Consider the following 14,543-nt stretch of genomic DNA (forward strand, 5'->3'; position numbering starts at 1 on the left):
CATCCCTTAGTTTAGCATCTGAGCTCAGTAGATTTAAGTTAGCTTAAGAGGGGGTAGACTATATAAGAGAATAAGTTGCGATGAATTAGAAGAAATGCATTGAGAAGTCATATGAAAAAAGTACAGAAAGCAGGTATAGATAGGACTTTTTGGAAATAATGAAGAACGAAGGGAGATCTCCGAGAAGTAAAGAAAGTTTTGTTTGCAAAATACTGTAGTAAAAGAAACCCTGTCCTTTCCTTGTGTTATCCCACTATGTGTTTGTGTTCCCTTGTGTATTTGTATTTTTCCTGTCTTTATGTGTTTAGCTGATGTTGTTATGTTGTAGAATTTTTCTAATACTATGTTATTTACTTTGTAAAGATGTTTAAACATTATTTGTTCCGTTTTGTTTTAATGCTCATGTGTGAAGTTGATGTTTCGAAATTTATTCTGATCTTTTATGTATGTACTCATGTCATAATTCCTGTAACACTGATGTATATGTTATTTCGATTCTTTTGTAAAGCCTGTAATACAGGTGTTATCTGTACTGTTATGTTTTTTAATGATGTATTTTGTACCTTTGTAATTGTATTCTTGTGTTATAAAATTGTAATTGACACCAGTTCATCATATTATTAACTTGTAAGTTCCATTTCACTGCACAAGTTTCTGTTGTTCTGTATATGGACAGTATAGGGACTGTTAGTGTTTGCACGTGTGTTAATAATTCAGCAAGGGATTGGATAACAGCATTGCTGGTTCTAAGGACAATTCCAAAAACTTTGTGAGTGCATAAGTGGTGGTTATGGACTTGCTATATTATCCGCAAGACTCTTCAATGGTGATTGTGCACCTGCACAGTCACAACAGATGGCTGCTGGCCATCTCTACAAAGACTAAAGTGGGTCTGTATCTTTGATGACCCACCAATACCATTATTTGTTCAAGGACTGCAGTGGGTCTGCACCTCTTGTGGCCCACCAATACCACAATCTCTACCAGGACTACAATAGGTCTGCACCTCTGGTGGCCCACCAATACCGTATTCTCTACCAGGACTACAGTGGGTCTACTCTGTGATGACCTGCCTACCAATATTCTTCAAAACTTCGAATGACTCTGCTGTGGGTTTGCTCTGTTGTGACCCATTACTTGTCTGCATGTCGAGAGTCAGCACTGTCTTTCCGTTGGAAGGACAACACTACTTCTTCAAGACTGCATGGAAATCCACTACTTCCGTGTGCATTTTCTTTTACTGCTCAGACTTTGTGAAAAACACTGCAATTTTACTGTGATGAATGATCAGGACTGTCTTTATGATGGACTGTGAGAAAATTTTAGCTTCTGACCAACATTGTATCAATAAGTGTGTGCATTTGATATCTTTGTTATTTTAATTATGAAAAATTTTATCAAATCATTATTGGCCACTGCCCAAAAAAATTTGTAAAATTTTTTGTGGGGTGGATGGTGGCTATGTAAGTAGGCTGTTTATGTTTTCTTTTTGGCAACGTTACGTAGTGCTCTGTATGAAAATCACTGGCTGTGCTGTGTGCAGTCTGTGGCTAGTTTGGATTGTTGTCTGCCATTGTAGTGTTGGGCAGCGGCAGTTGGCTGTTAACAGCGCGTAGCGTTGCGCAGTTGGAGGTGAGCCGCCAGCAGTGGTGGATGTGGGGAGAGAAATGGCGGAGTTTTGAAATTTGTAAGACTGGATGTCATGAACTGCTATGTATATTATGATTTTTCAACACTATTAAGGTAAATACATTGTTTGTTCTCTATTAAAATCTTTCATTTGCTAACTATGCCTATCAGTAGTTAGTGCCTTCCGTAGTTTGAATCTTTTATTTAGCTGGCAGTAGTGGCGCTCGCTGTATTGCAGTAGTTCGAGTAAGGAAGATTTTTGTGAGGTAAGTGATTTGTGAAACGTATAGGTTAATGTTAGTCAAGGTCATTCTTTTGTAGGGATTATTGAAAGTCAGACTGCGTTGCGCTAAAAATATTGTGTGTCAGTTTAAGTACAGTTCAAAAATGGTTCAAATGGCTCTGAGCACTATGGGACTTAACAGCTGTGGTCATCAGTCCCCTAGAACTTAGAACTACTTAAACCTAACTAACCTAAGGACATCACACACACCCATGCCCGAGGCAGGATTCGAACCTGCGACCGTAGCATTAAGTACAGTCATGTATAATTTTTCTGAGGGGAAGTTTCATAACATAACGTTGTTGACATGTGTAAATCCCTTTGCGATCCGTAGGCGGTCTTCAGAGTCTCTACATCCTCCCATAGGTTAAGACCCCTGCCATCTGCCGTGAGGGCCATTCTTAATCAAGTGACGTTTACTTTGTTTTGAACACTAAAATTGTTTACATTTAAATAATAATTACATTGAGTGAATTCACGTATGTTCTCCGCTCCCATGGAAGGGGGAGGAGTGTAAAGGATGAGCCAGACAGTAGGAGATTTTACTTTATTATACGAATTTTCAAACGGTAACCTCATTTTTCCGCCGGCCGGAGTGACCGCGCGGTTCTAGGCGCTACAGTCTGGAACTGCGCGACCGCTACGTTCGCAGGTTCGAATCGTGCCTCGGGCATGGATGTGTGTGATGTCCTTAGGTTGGTTGGGTTTAAGTAATTCTAAGTTCTAGGGGACTGATGACCTCAGCAGTTAAGTCCCATAGTGCTCAGAGCCATTTTAACCACTTTTTTTTCATTTTTCCATTAACGCCAAGCCACGGCCGGCAGCGTTAGCAACAGGAAGCAACAGGAAGTCAGCACCGAGGAAGGGCACCTTGATCACGCGCCTCCCTCAATGGGCTTACCAGGTAACGCCGCCCCAGTCGTCACTTAGCTGGCGACGCTCTGGAAAATTCCATGCGGCCCGCACGGTTTTCTCGGTCCTGACCCATCAGGGCGGAGGAAGCGGCGTGGTGCCTCGAAGATACCCGGCCGCCCGTCGCCGGGGCCGCTCTCTTGTATTCTTGCTCACCGGCGAGTCGGATGCGCGTCCTGTAGCATTGAACATCTCCCGCTTCTCCCGGTTCGTTTTGGCAGACAACGACCTTCGGTAGCTTCGCGAACTATGTTTCGCCAAACTCTACGCTCTGGCTTACCCTCACCTCCCTAGGCCTATGTGACCCCTTTTTAACATGCTTTCGCCAATAAATGGCCTTTATCTAAAAATTATCCTATTCATTCCATAACGCCCACCGCCTGCCCATACGCCCATCCTGTACAGTGAGAAGAGTGCAGAGTAATATGATATTAAGGTTAGTGCGGGCCTATAGGAATCTACAGGTGCTACGCAGCATAGTTCTGGGCCAAGAAAGGGAATATTTAGGAAACAGAGGATATTCTGGGTTTTCAAGCTCGGGAGAATGGTGCGATTAGGAGAAGAGTTGAGAAACTGTGGCAGGAATCGTGGGAGGCTGATGATACTGGTCGCAGAACGTTTCAACTTCTGCCAGATGTGAAAGAAAGGTTAGGAATGAAGTATTTAGAGCCAACTCGGGTACTTCCATTTTCCCACTGCTCATGGACCCTACCCGACATATCTATGTCGGTTTGGGAGGAGGGCTACCCCTGTGTGTGTGACTGTGGTGCACTGGGGGGTACTCCTGACCATGTGGTTTACTAGTGATCCCTTTTCAATGATGTAGCTGCCGCATTACGACTTCAACTACCCGACAATGACACATACTTTCTACTAAGACGTGAAGAGACATTCCGAACTCTGAATAACCTAGCCAACAAGGTATCATGGAAAGTCTTAACAGAATATCTGAGGGAAAATCGGAAATAGCAGCAAATAACTAAATGTGTCCCAGTACCCTGATCCAGTACCGCCTGTGCGTGGATAGGTCGACTCACAGTACAGTTGGAATGCGCCACGTGCAGGACGAGGAGGATAGGGTACAACAAACATAACTGAGACATGCACCGGACTTGACGTAGGATAGGATTTTAGTTAGTAGGACTTAGAAACAGGAAATACAAATAGGAACCTGCAGTGATTCAAGTCATCCTCGGCCTGCCTAGTGTCAGGGGCATGCTGATTGTGTTAGCTCGGTGAGAAAGGCAGCACAGAAGGTTTGTACAGTCACTGACACACCTGTGACGCTGCAGGCAGTAAAGGTTTTCTTAGTCATAAGTAGCCATTAGAACTAATAGAAGAGAAACTGCCCATTGTTACACTGTACTGTAGCCCACTTGCAATAGCTGCTAACAATAATGACATTGCAACATCGTAGGATACACTAATTATGTAATGTATATTATAAAGATAGTGAATAAAGAATTTTCTTCTAAAAAAAGCGATATTTACCATCTTTTTCAAAACTTAAATTCTTATTCTCGATAACTGCGATTACAAGTTGACCTCTGTGCTTCAAATTACTTCTATATGCAAACTTATCTCACCTCAAAAAGGCCCAATGTCCAATCGGCATTTCTTATCTCCAACAATTACAAAAAGCATATATTCTTTTTTTCCCCACAGTAAAGAGCGTCGTTGTCACAGCAAAGAGGTGTACAGTGGGGGCCGTTACTGAGTGGATTTAATATTATAAAAATTCGATTTCTTATTTTTCACTTGATGTTCGTCAGTGCCCTCTGCCTGGCGGCTAGTTTCAGCGTGTAAGTCACGTTGCAAACTCAAGTGTTGAACCATCAGCAGCTAAACTCACGTGTTGCTGACGAGGTTACGCTAGCGAACCGCGCTTCTACAATTTGTCCGACCAATAGGGAGGTTGGGGAGGTGGTCACGTGGTGGTGGAGCCGCGGCCAGCCGCCGGGAGCGGACACGCCGTCCGCTCTCTTCCGCTGGCAGCTCCCTACCGAGTTAGACGCTCTTCTCTCCTGCTCTCTTGGGCACCAGCCCATTCAGTTTCGGCGGCTTCTCTAGGCCTGCCTTTTTTACTGCATTAAGTCACCATGCCCTTACAAAATGTTTAACTACTTCATCTCAACGGGTGCCCACTGCTTTCCCTTCCTCGCCAATCCCGACACTTTAACAGAGCGTTGTCGTCTCAAATTACGGTAGCGCATCATTTGGCGGGGGAGGGGGGGGGGGGGGAATTGAAAGAGGACGCCACTTGATAGAATTAGAAGAAATTATTCAGATAGTTAAGGGAGAAGAAATCTCAATTATGATGGAGGACTAGAATTCAATTGTAGGAAAAGGAAAAGAATGAAAAACTATAGCTGAAGATGGACTGGGAGCAAGGAATGAAAGAGGAAGCTATCTGACAGAATTTAGCACAGAGCGTTATAAATTTTAGCCATGGCTAACACTTGGTTTAAGAGTAATGAAAGAAGTTTATACACATGAAACAGACCTGCACACAACATAAGGTTTCAGACTGACTGTATAATGTTAAGTCGGAGGTTTCGGATCCAGATTTTATCCTCTATAATTTGAAAGAATCAGAGGTTGTTGAGAGTTTCAGAGGCAACGATTAACTAGATCAGGAGAAACAAACACAGTAGAAAATGAATGGGTAGCTTTGAGAGATGGAACATTGAAGACAGCAGGTAATCAAATATGCAAATAGACAAGACCTAGTTGAAATTCTTGGATAAAACGTGAGATAACGAATTTAGCTGTTGAAAGGAGAAGACATGCAAATGCAGCAAATTAACCAGGCGAAGGGGAATATAAACGTCTAAAAAATGAGATGACGGGAAATATAACGTTGTTAAGCAGGAATGGCTAAAGGACGTATGTAAGGATTTGGAAGCAAATGTCACTAGGAAAACGATAGATACAGCCTACAAGATAATTAGAGAGGACTTTGGAGGACAGACAAGCACTTGTATGAATATCGAGAGTTGACATGAAAAACCAGTCCTTAGCAAAGAAGCAAACTCTAAAAGGCGGAAGGAATGTATAGAAGGCCTCTATAAGAGAGACGAACTTGAGAGAAGTGTTGTTGAAATGGAAGAAGGCGTAGATGAAGATGAGATTGGCCATACGATACTGCGAGAAGAATTTGACAGAGCACTGAAAGACCTAAGCCGAAAAAATGCGCGGGGAGTACTTGACATTCTGCCAGAACTACTGATAGCCGTGTGCAAGATGTATGACAGAGGAGAAATACCCTCAGACCTCAAGAATAATGTAATAATTCTAATTCCAAAAAAAAAAAAAAAAAAAAAAAAAAAAAAAAAAAAAGCTGACAGCTGTGAAAAGAACCGAACTGTCACTTTAATAAGTCACCGTTGCAAAATACTACCACGAATTCTTGACAGAAAAAAGGAAAAACTGGTAGAAGTAGACCTCGGGGTAGGTGAGTTTTGATTCCAGAGATCTGTAGGAACACGCGAGATGACACTGACCTCACGACGTACCATGGAATATAGGCGGAGAAAAGGCAAACTTAGGTTTGTAAGATATGCAGACTTAGAGAAAGCTTTTGAGAATGTTGGCTGAAATACTCTCTAAAAATTCCGAAGTTAGTAGAGGTAAAACACAGGGAGTGAAAGCCTATTTACAACTTGTGTGGAGACCAGGTAGCAGTTATAAGAGTCAAGGGCATGAAAGGGTAGCAGTAATTGACAAAGGAGAGGAACAGTTTTGTAGCCTATACTCGATGTTATTCGATCTTTACACAGAACAAGCGTTAAAGGAAAGCAAAGAAAAATTTGGAGTAAGAATTAAGGTTCATAGAAAAGAGATAAAAATTATGAGGGTTGGCGACGACATTGTAATTCTGTCACACAAAAAAAATGGTTCAAATGGCTCTGAGCACTATGGGACTTAACATCTGAGGTCATCAGTCCCCTAGAACTAACCTAAGGACATCACACACATCCATGACCGAGACAGGATTCGAACCTGCGACCGTAGCGATCGCGCGGTTCCAGACTGTAGCGTCTAGAACCGCTCGACTACCACGGCCGGCCCGTAGTGTAGGATGTTATCAAAATTTGATTGCTTGAATCACTCTACACATGTAATGCGGATTAAAAAATTGATTTACTAAAACTTTATGGGACATACTAAAACTAGTCTGTAAGACCATTTCAGGTCATAGACGAAATCCGGAAGGTGATACAAATTTTTGATACCTACAAACGAAAAGTGAAATGTAGTGCATGGAAATGAGTACAGATGTTATGCCACAGGTGCTGACTGATTGAGGTAGTTGGTGCACCGGTTCACACACTGGACTGACATTACATTCATTTGTGCATAGGGTGACTAAAAGGTACCACTATAGTGTCAGCAGTTACTGAAGTAGAAGAGATAATCCATAGTAAGGGTTTATGATATGAATTATACCTTTAATGTTGTAATTCTTTTACCTTTATGTTTTACTGAGCTGAACTGCGATACCATGAAAAGAATACAAGAAAAGACGAATTAATTATGTTTTGTACTTTACTACATCTTCCACTGATGCAGGAAAAACGATTTCATTTCTCAGTTTCGCGTGGATGAAGAGCACAGAAGTGTGTGAATGCTTTCATTTTACCAAGATAGCTTTTTTTCGTGGCGTATCGGTCACTGTGCCAGACAGTGCACGACGAGAACAAGGAAATTCGTACAGTACTTCATGGATTAAGACGTCTTCGCCCGTGGCGCCGCGACGCACCACACGGACGAATGCCCCCAGAGAGCGCACAGCTTTCACAAACTTAAACGCAGCAGGTGGACAGGAAATATTGGTTTGCATTTCGTCGGTTGTTGGCGGAATAAAATAAGGGAACGTCAGATGGTCCACTGCACTGAGACAGTCCCTGGGCAGGCAAAATCGCCGCAACCGCAGACCGAATCAGTGGCGAACACGGCCGAAACCGAATTACAGGGAAGGACGTGTTCGGCATAGCCGCCGGCGACCCGAATCTAATTCCCGCGCCGAGGACAGCTTTGCGCGGAACGTGCTGGATTCTCTCTTTCTGGCTCACAGGTCGCTTCACATTCGTCTCCTGGCAATGCTCGCGATACGCCGAAATCCGATACCCGGATGCAAACTCCTTTCCAAGAACCTCGCACGCATTTAGACGAATACGGGGAGGTATACGAATCGGACCTGTTGTGCCTTGCATACAGTCAGTATCGAGATGAGGAACAGATTTTACTTCATCGTTGACGAGTTTCGTTCACTGTGGAAGAAGATAACTCTGGTTTTTGTGTTGTTTTAGTTTTCAGAAATCTCACTAGATTTATTCGGAATTGTGAGCTGAATGCGAATTTCACGAGGCGAGCTGCAACATATGAGAATTTATGCTGGGCCCTGATTTGAACCCGGATATCCCGTTTATCGAGGGCGATGGTTTTAAACATTTCGACTGTCCAAGAATGATACTGTAATAGGCCGAAGTACTGTGTCACCACTGCCCACCGCGACGTCGCGTAAGGCCTGCTGGTGCAGCGGGCACGTGAAGTGGGAACCCTGGCGAAGTTGTGGGCAGCAAATGGGAAAACCCACTGAGACAAACGACTTTGATAAAGGGCAGGATATTATCACGCAGAGCCTGTGAAACAGTATCTAGAAATCAGCGAACCTTGACGAATGTTCACTCGCTACTGTCGTGAGCATCGACGGGTAGAGGTAGAAGAACAGTAAAACTACCACTAGGCACTAAATGGTGAAACGTCCACGACTCTTCATTGGGTTGTCTGCTCTGTAAAGTAGGATGAACGGTAATCTGTGGCGTCTCTGCCGAAAGAGTACAATGTTGCTGCACGCGCAAGGGTCCCAGAGCACACCATCCGTCGTACATTGTGGGACATGGAGCTCTGCAGCTGACCACCCCTATGTGTTCACGTGTTGACCCAACGACATCGTCAGTTGCCATTGCGTTGGGTACGGGACCATCGTGATTCCACCGACGGTCACTGAAAACGCTTCGGTTCTGGTACCTTGGAAGAGGTAACAGCGGTCAGCATTGCGCCAACGCTGCTCCGAGCGTGCGTGGAGGCAACAGGCGACACCGCGATGTGGCCGCGTGGCGCCCCCAGCGCAGAGAGCGTCAGCCGCCAGCATCGAGGATCGACGGAGCACCTGCACGCACGTCGCCACGAACTCGACACGCCCACCCTCTTGTAATGAATGCATCGACCTTCGTGAATTGCAGCCGTCTTGCTGTGCGACTGCCTGTGACATCTGGACATCTGTCTGCGTTAGTTTCAGGAGAAGCCAGATGAGACAGCGAGTGCAGATTTCAGTTCACAGAGAAGTATAAGCTTCCTCCCTTCTCTGTCTACTGCACCTTCCTCTTTACGAAATCATATTTTTCTCCCTTTATGGTTTCCTACGTGCTACTTGTAACACGCTAAATTTAAGGTAAACAAAACAAAATGTGTCATGCTTGACTGTAATTTCGAGAAAAGTTTCAAAATCTTCAGAAAAAGCCCCAAATAAAATAAAATAAATACACTAAGAGCTTTTAGTTTCATGCTTTCTACATATTCCTTCAACGCTTCATATTATGGTTTGTCATTATCTATTTCTTTAAAGGACGTTTCTCTATCTACCTGTGCCGGCTGGGGTGGCCGAGCTGTTCTAGGCGTTACAGTTTGGAATTGCGCGACCGCTACGGTCCCAGGTTCGAATCCTGCCTAGGGCATGGAACTGTGTGATGCCCTTAGGTTAGTTAGGTTTAAGTAGTTCTAAGTTCTAGTGGACTGATGACCCCAGAAGTTAAGTCCCATAGTGCTCAGAGCCATTTCAACCATTATCAATCTACCTGTCATATATTTGAGAAATCATAACTTTTGGTCCCCCCCCCCCATGAACCATGGACCTTGCGTGCCTCAGCGATACAAATAGCCGTACCGTAGGTGCAACCACAACGGAGGGGTATCTGTTGCGAGGCCAGACATATGTGTGGTTCCTGAAGAGGGGCAGCAGCCTATTCAGTAGTTGCAGGGCCGGCAGTCTGGATGATTGACTGATCTGGCCTTGTAACACTAACCAAAACGACTTTGCTGTGCTGGTACTGCTAACGGCTGAAAGCAAGTGGAAACTACAGCCGTAATTTTTCCCGAGGGCATGCAGCTTTACTGTATGGTTAAATGATGATGGCGTCCTCTTGGGTACAATATTCCGGAGGTAAAATAGTCCCCCATTCGGATCTCCGGGTGGGGACTACTCAAGACGACGTCGTTATCAAAAGAAAGCAAACTGGCTTTCTACGGATCAGAGCCTGGAATGTCAGATCCCTTAATCGGGCAGGTAGCTTACAAAATTTAAAAAGGGAAATGGATAGGTTAAAGTTGGATATAGTGGGAATTAGTGAAGTTCGGTGGCAGGAGGAAAAAGATTTTTGGTCAGGTGAATACAGGCTTATATTTACAAAATAAAATAGGGGTGATGCAGGAGTAGATTTAATAATGAATAAAAAAGCTACTACAAACAGCATAGTGAACACATTATTGTGGCCAAGATAGACACTAAGCCCATGCCTTCTACAGTTGTACAAGTTTATATGCCAACTAGCTCTGCAGATGATGAAGAAATTGATGAAATATATGATGAGATAAAGGAAATTATTCAAGTAGTGAAGGGAGACGAAAATTTAATAGTCGTGGGTGACTGGAATTCGAGAGTAGGAAAAGGGAGAGAAGGAAACATAGTGGGTGAATATGGATTGGGGGAGAGAAATGAAAGAGGAAGCCGCCTGGTAGAATTTTGCGCAGAGCATAATTTAATCATAGCTATCACTTGGTTCAAGAATCATAAAAGAAGGTTGTATACATGGAAGAATCCTGCAGATACTGGAAGGAATCAGACAGATTATATGATGGTAAGACAGATTTAGGAACCAGGTTTTAAATTGTGAGATATTTCCAGGGGCAGATGTGGACTCTGATCACAATCTATTGGTTATGAACTGTAGATTAAAACTGAAGAAACTGCAAAAAGGTGGTAATTTAAGGAGATGGAACCTCGAGAAACTGACTATCCCACAGGTTGTACAGAGTTTCAGGGAGAGCATAAGGGAACAATTGACAGGAATGGCGGAAAGAAATACTGTAGAAGGAGAATGGGTAGGTCTGAGCGATGAAGTAGTGAAGGCAGCAGAGGATCAAGTAGGTAAAAAGTCGAGGGATAGTAGAAATCATTGCGTAATAGAAGAAATAGTAAATTTAATTGATAAAAGGAGAAAATATAAAAATGCAATAAATGAAGCAGGCAAAAAGGAATACAAAGGACTCAAAAATGAGATCAACAGGAAGTGCGAAATGGCTAAGTAGGGATGGCTAGAGGATAAATGTAAGTATGTAGAGACCTATCTCATGAGGGGTAAGACAGATGCTGCCTACAGGAATATTAAAGAGACCTTTGGAGAAAGGAGAGCCACTTAGATGAATGTCAAGAGCTCAGTTGGAAACCCAGTTCTAAGCAAAGAAGGCAAAGCCGAAAGGTGGAAGGAGTATATAGAAGATCTATACAAGGACGATATACTTGAGGACAATATTATGGAAATGGAAGAGGATGTAGATGAAGATGAAATGGGAGATACAATACTGCTTGAAGCGTTTGACAGAGCACTGAAAGACCTGAGTCGAAACAAAGCCCCGGGAATAGACAACATTCCATTAGAACTACTGACGGCCTTGGGAGAGCCAGTCCCGACAAAAGTTTACCATCTGGTGAGCAAGATGTACGAGACAGGCGAAATACCCACAGACTGCAAGAAGAATATAATAATTCCAATCCTGAAGAAAGCAGGCGTTGACAGATGTGAAAATAACCGAACTATCAGTTTAATAAGTCACAGCTGCTAATACTAACGCGAATTCTTTACAGACGAATCGAAAAACTGATAGAAGCCGACCTCGGGGAAGACCAGTTTGGATTTCGTAGAAATGTTGGAACACGTGAGGCAATGCTGACCTTACGACTTATCTTAGAAGAAAGATTAAGGAAAGGCAAATCTACGTTCCTAGCATTTGTAGACTTAGAGAAAGCTTTTGACAATATTGACTGGAATACTCTCTTTCAAATTCTAAAGGTGGCAGGGGTAAAATACAGTAGGCGAAAGGCTATTTACAATTTAACAGGAAGCAGATGGAAGTTATAAGAGTCGAGGGGCATGAAAGGGAAGCAGTGGTTGGGAAGGTAGTGAGATAGGGTTGTAGCCTCTCCCCAATGTTATTCAATCTGTATATTGAGCAAGCAGTAAAGGAAACAAAAGAAAAATTCGGAGTAGGTATTAAAATCCGTGGAGAAGAAATAAAAACTTTGTGGTTCACCGATGACATTGTAATTCTGTCAGAGACAGCAAATGACTTGGATGAGCAGTTGAACGGAATGGATAGTGTCTTTAAAGGAGGATATAAGATGAACATCAATAAAAGCAAAACGAGGCTAATGGAATGTAGTCGAATTAAGTCTGGTGATGCTGAGGGAATTAGATTAGGAAATGAGACAAAGTAGTAAGGGAGGTTTGCTGTTTGGGGAGCAAAATAACTGATGATGGTCGAAGTAGAGAGGATATAAAATGTAGACTGGCAATGGCAAGAAAAGCGTTTCTGAAGAAATGAAATTTGTTACATCGAGTATAGATTTAAGTGTCAGGAAGTCGCTTCTGAAAGAATTTGTATGCAGTGTAGCCATGTACGGAAATGAAACGTGGACGATAAGTTGTTTAGACAAGAAGAGAATAGAAGCTTTCGAAATGTGGTGCTACAGAAGAATGCTGAAGATTACATGGGTAGATCACATAACTAATGAGGAGGTATTGAGTAGAATTGGGGAGAAGAGGAATTTGTGGCACAACTTGACAAGAAGAAGGGACCGGTTGGTAGGACATGTTCTGAGGCATCAAGGGATCACAAATTTAGCATTGGAGGGCAGCGTGGTGGGTAAAAATCGTATGGAGAGACCAAGAGATGAATCCACTAAGCAGATTCAGAAGGATGTAAGCTGCAGTACGTACTGAGAGATGAAGAAGCTTGCACGGGATAGAGTAGCATGGAGAGCTGCATCAAACCAGTCTCAGGACTGAAGACCACAACAACAACAACAACTTTTGGTCAGTCATCTGAAATACACTCGTGCGCAACATTTAAGGACGGAATTAACTTTCGCATGCTGTGGTATTATCAAGCAACACAACTCGATGACTCTTGGATCAAACCCAAAAAGCAACTGGTACAGAATACTACAGAAGGTAACGGGAATCACACTTTTATTCTCAGACAATAATTACGCTGAAATTAACGCAATTTATGACGGTCCCCTAACTATTATCAAAAGGTGGCACATGTTCCTCATCGTGGTGTGTGATCAGCACGGACGGCAATGCGTTCTCCGCAGCGTGTATCTACGCTGCTCACAATGGCGGTAAGAAGTTCCGGATGCTGCGGGTTCCCTTGCTCCATCACCGCGGTTGACTGGAGCTGGACGGTCGCTGTGGAATATGAGCGTGCTGGAGTGCGTCTCTCCATCGCGCCTGCGCGTGATCGACGGGAATTACGTCAACAGGACGGGCAGGCCACGCCACTCACACCACTCGCCGGATGCCCTCTCGTTCCGACAGCTGCCGCACTGCACTGTATAATGCGGCCGTGAGTTGTCGTCCATAAGAGCGAAATAATGTCTGAATACTGCCCTGGGGCCCTGTTCTGTATCGTTTATACCGATCGGTGTAGCAGGTTAGTCTCGGTTGTGACGTCATTTTCAGTTCTTTATCGAAATATCCTATTCAGTAAGCTTCTGAGACTTGTTACCGAACGGTCCTCCCACCGATTTTACGACAATTGTACCGAGAGGTTTTGGATTTCGGTCTGGCCCTGTCGATCGGCGAGCTGTGGTTTATGTACACCTATAATCTGTTATTTTAAACACATTTGGCGGTTTTAGCTTTGGATTTAGTGATTGTGTTATTAAAGAATCACCAGAGGACGCATCCAGTTGAAAAGTGAGTCCCTAATAGACTATTTTCCTTTATTACAAATACGGTTAGTTTGGGTTGTTACTGTGAATGATTACATAAAAAAAAGTTTCCGATCAATATTGTCTCAAAATACGTGTTTTAATTTTATCAAATAAGTGTTTAAAGATCATTAAATATCAAGACATTGGCTCTGCTTACGTATATTACATGAGTGTTAATTGACGTTACTAGTACCTTTGTGTACTTTTTTCCCACAAATGGGTTACTTAGTAATTATCGAAACGTGCTTACAGCTTTTAAGTAATAATGGAAAGCAATTATGCGAAGCCTGATATTGGAAACCTTCCAAACTTACGCAGCACTGTTTGGCACCAAAGTCAGCCTATGTTCCTCTACACAGTACTATAACAAATGAGCTCTGCGTGTCCGTTGTGTGGCGTGGCTAAGTGGTTGGTTCGCGGGAATGCGATACCAATGGTCATGTGTTCGCGCATGGGTGCATGCAAAAAAAAAAAAAAAGGATCCTCTGCATATGTGCAACACTTTATAAAACATTGTTATTCGTTTAAGTAAAGATTTTTCTCCAATATTCGTTATAATTTACATGTAAGAGCCCATTTCCTTAGTAGCGATTTCGTGATTGCTGTGTGTTTAAAATAATAAATATGAAATCGTTGGAGACGAAATTGCTGCGAGTGAAA

The sequence above is a fragment of the Schistocerca americana genome, chromosome 5 (genome assembly GCF_021461395.2).
Source record: "Schistocerca americana isolate TAMUIC-IGC-003095 chromosome 5, iqSchAmer2.1, whole genome shotgun sequence".
Classification (NCBI taxonomy): domain Eukaryota; kingdom Metazoa; phylum Arthropoda; class Insecta; order Orthoptera; family Acrididae; genus Schistocerca; species Schistocerca americana.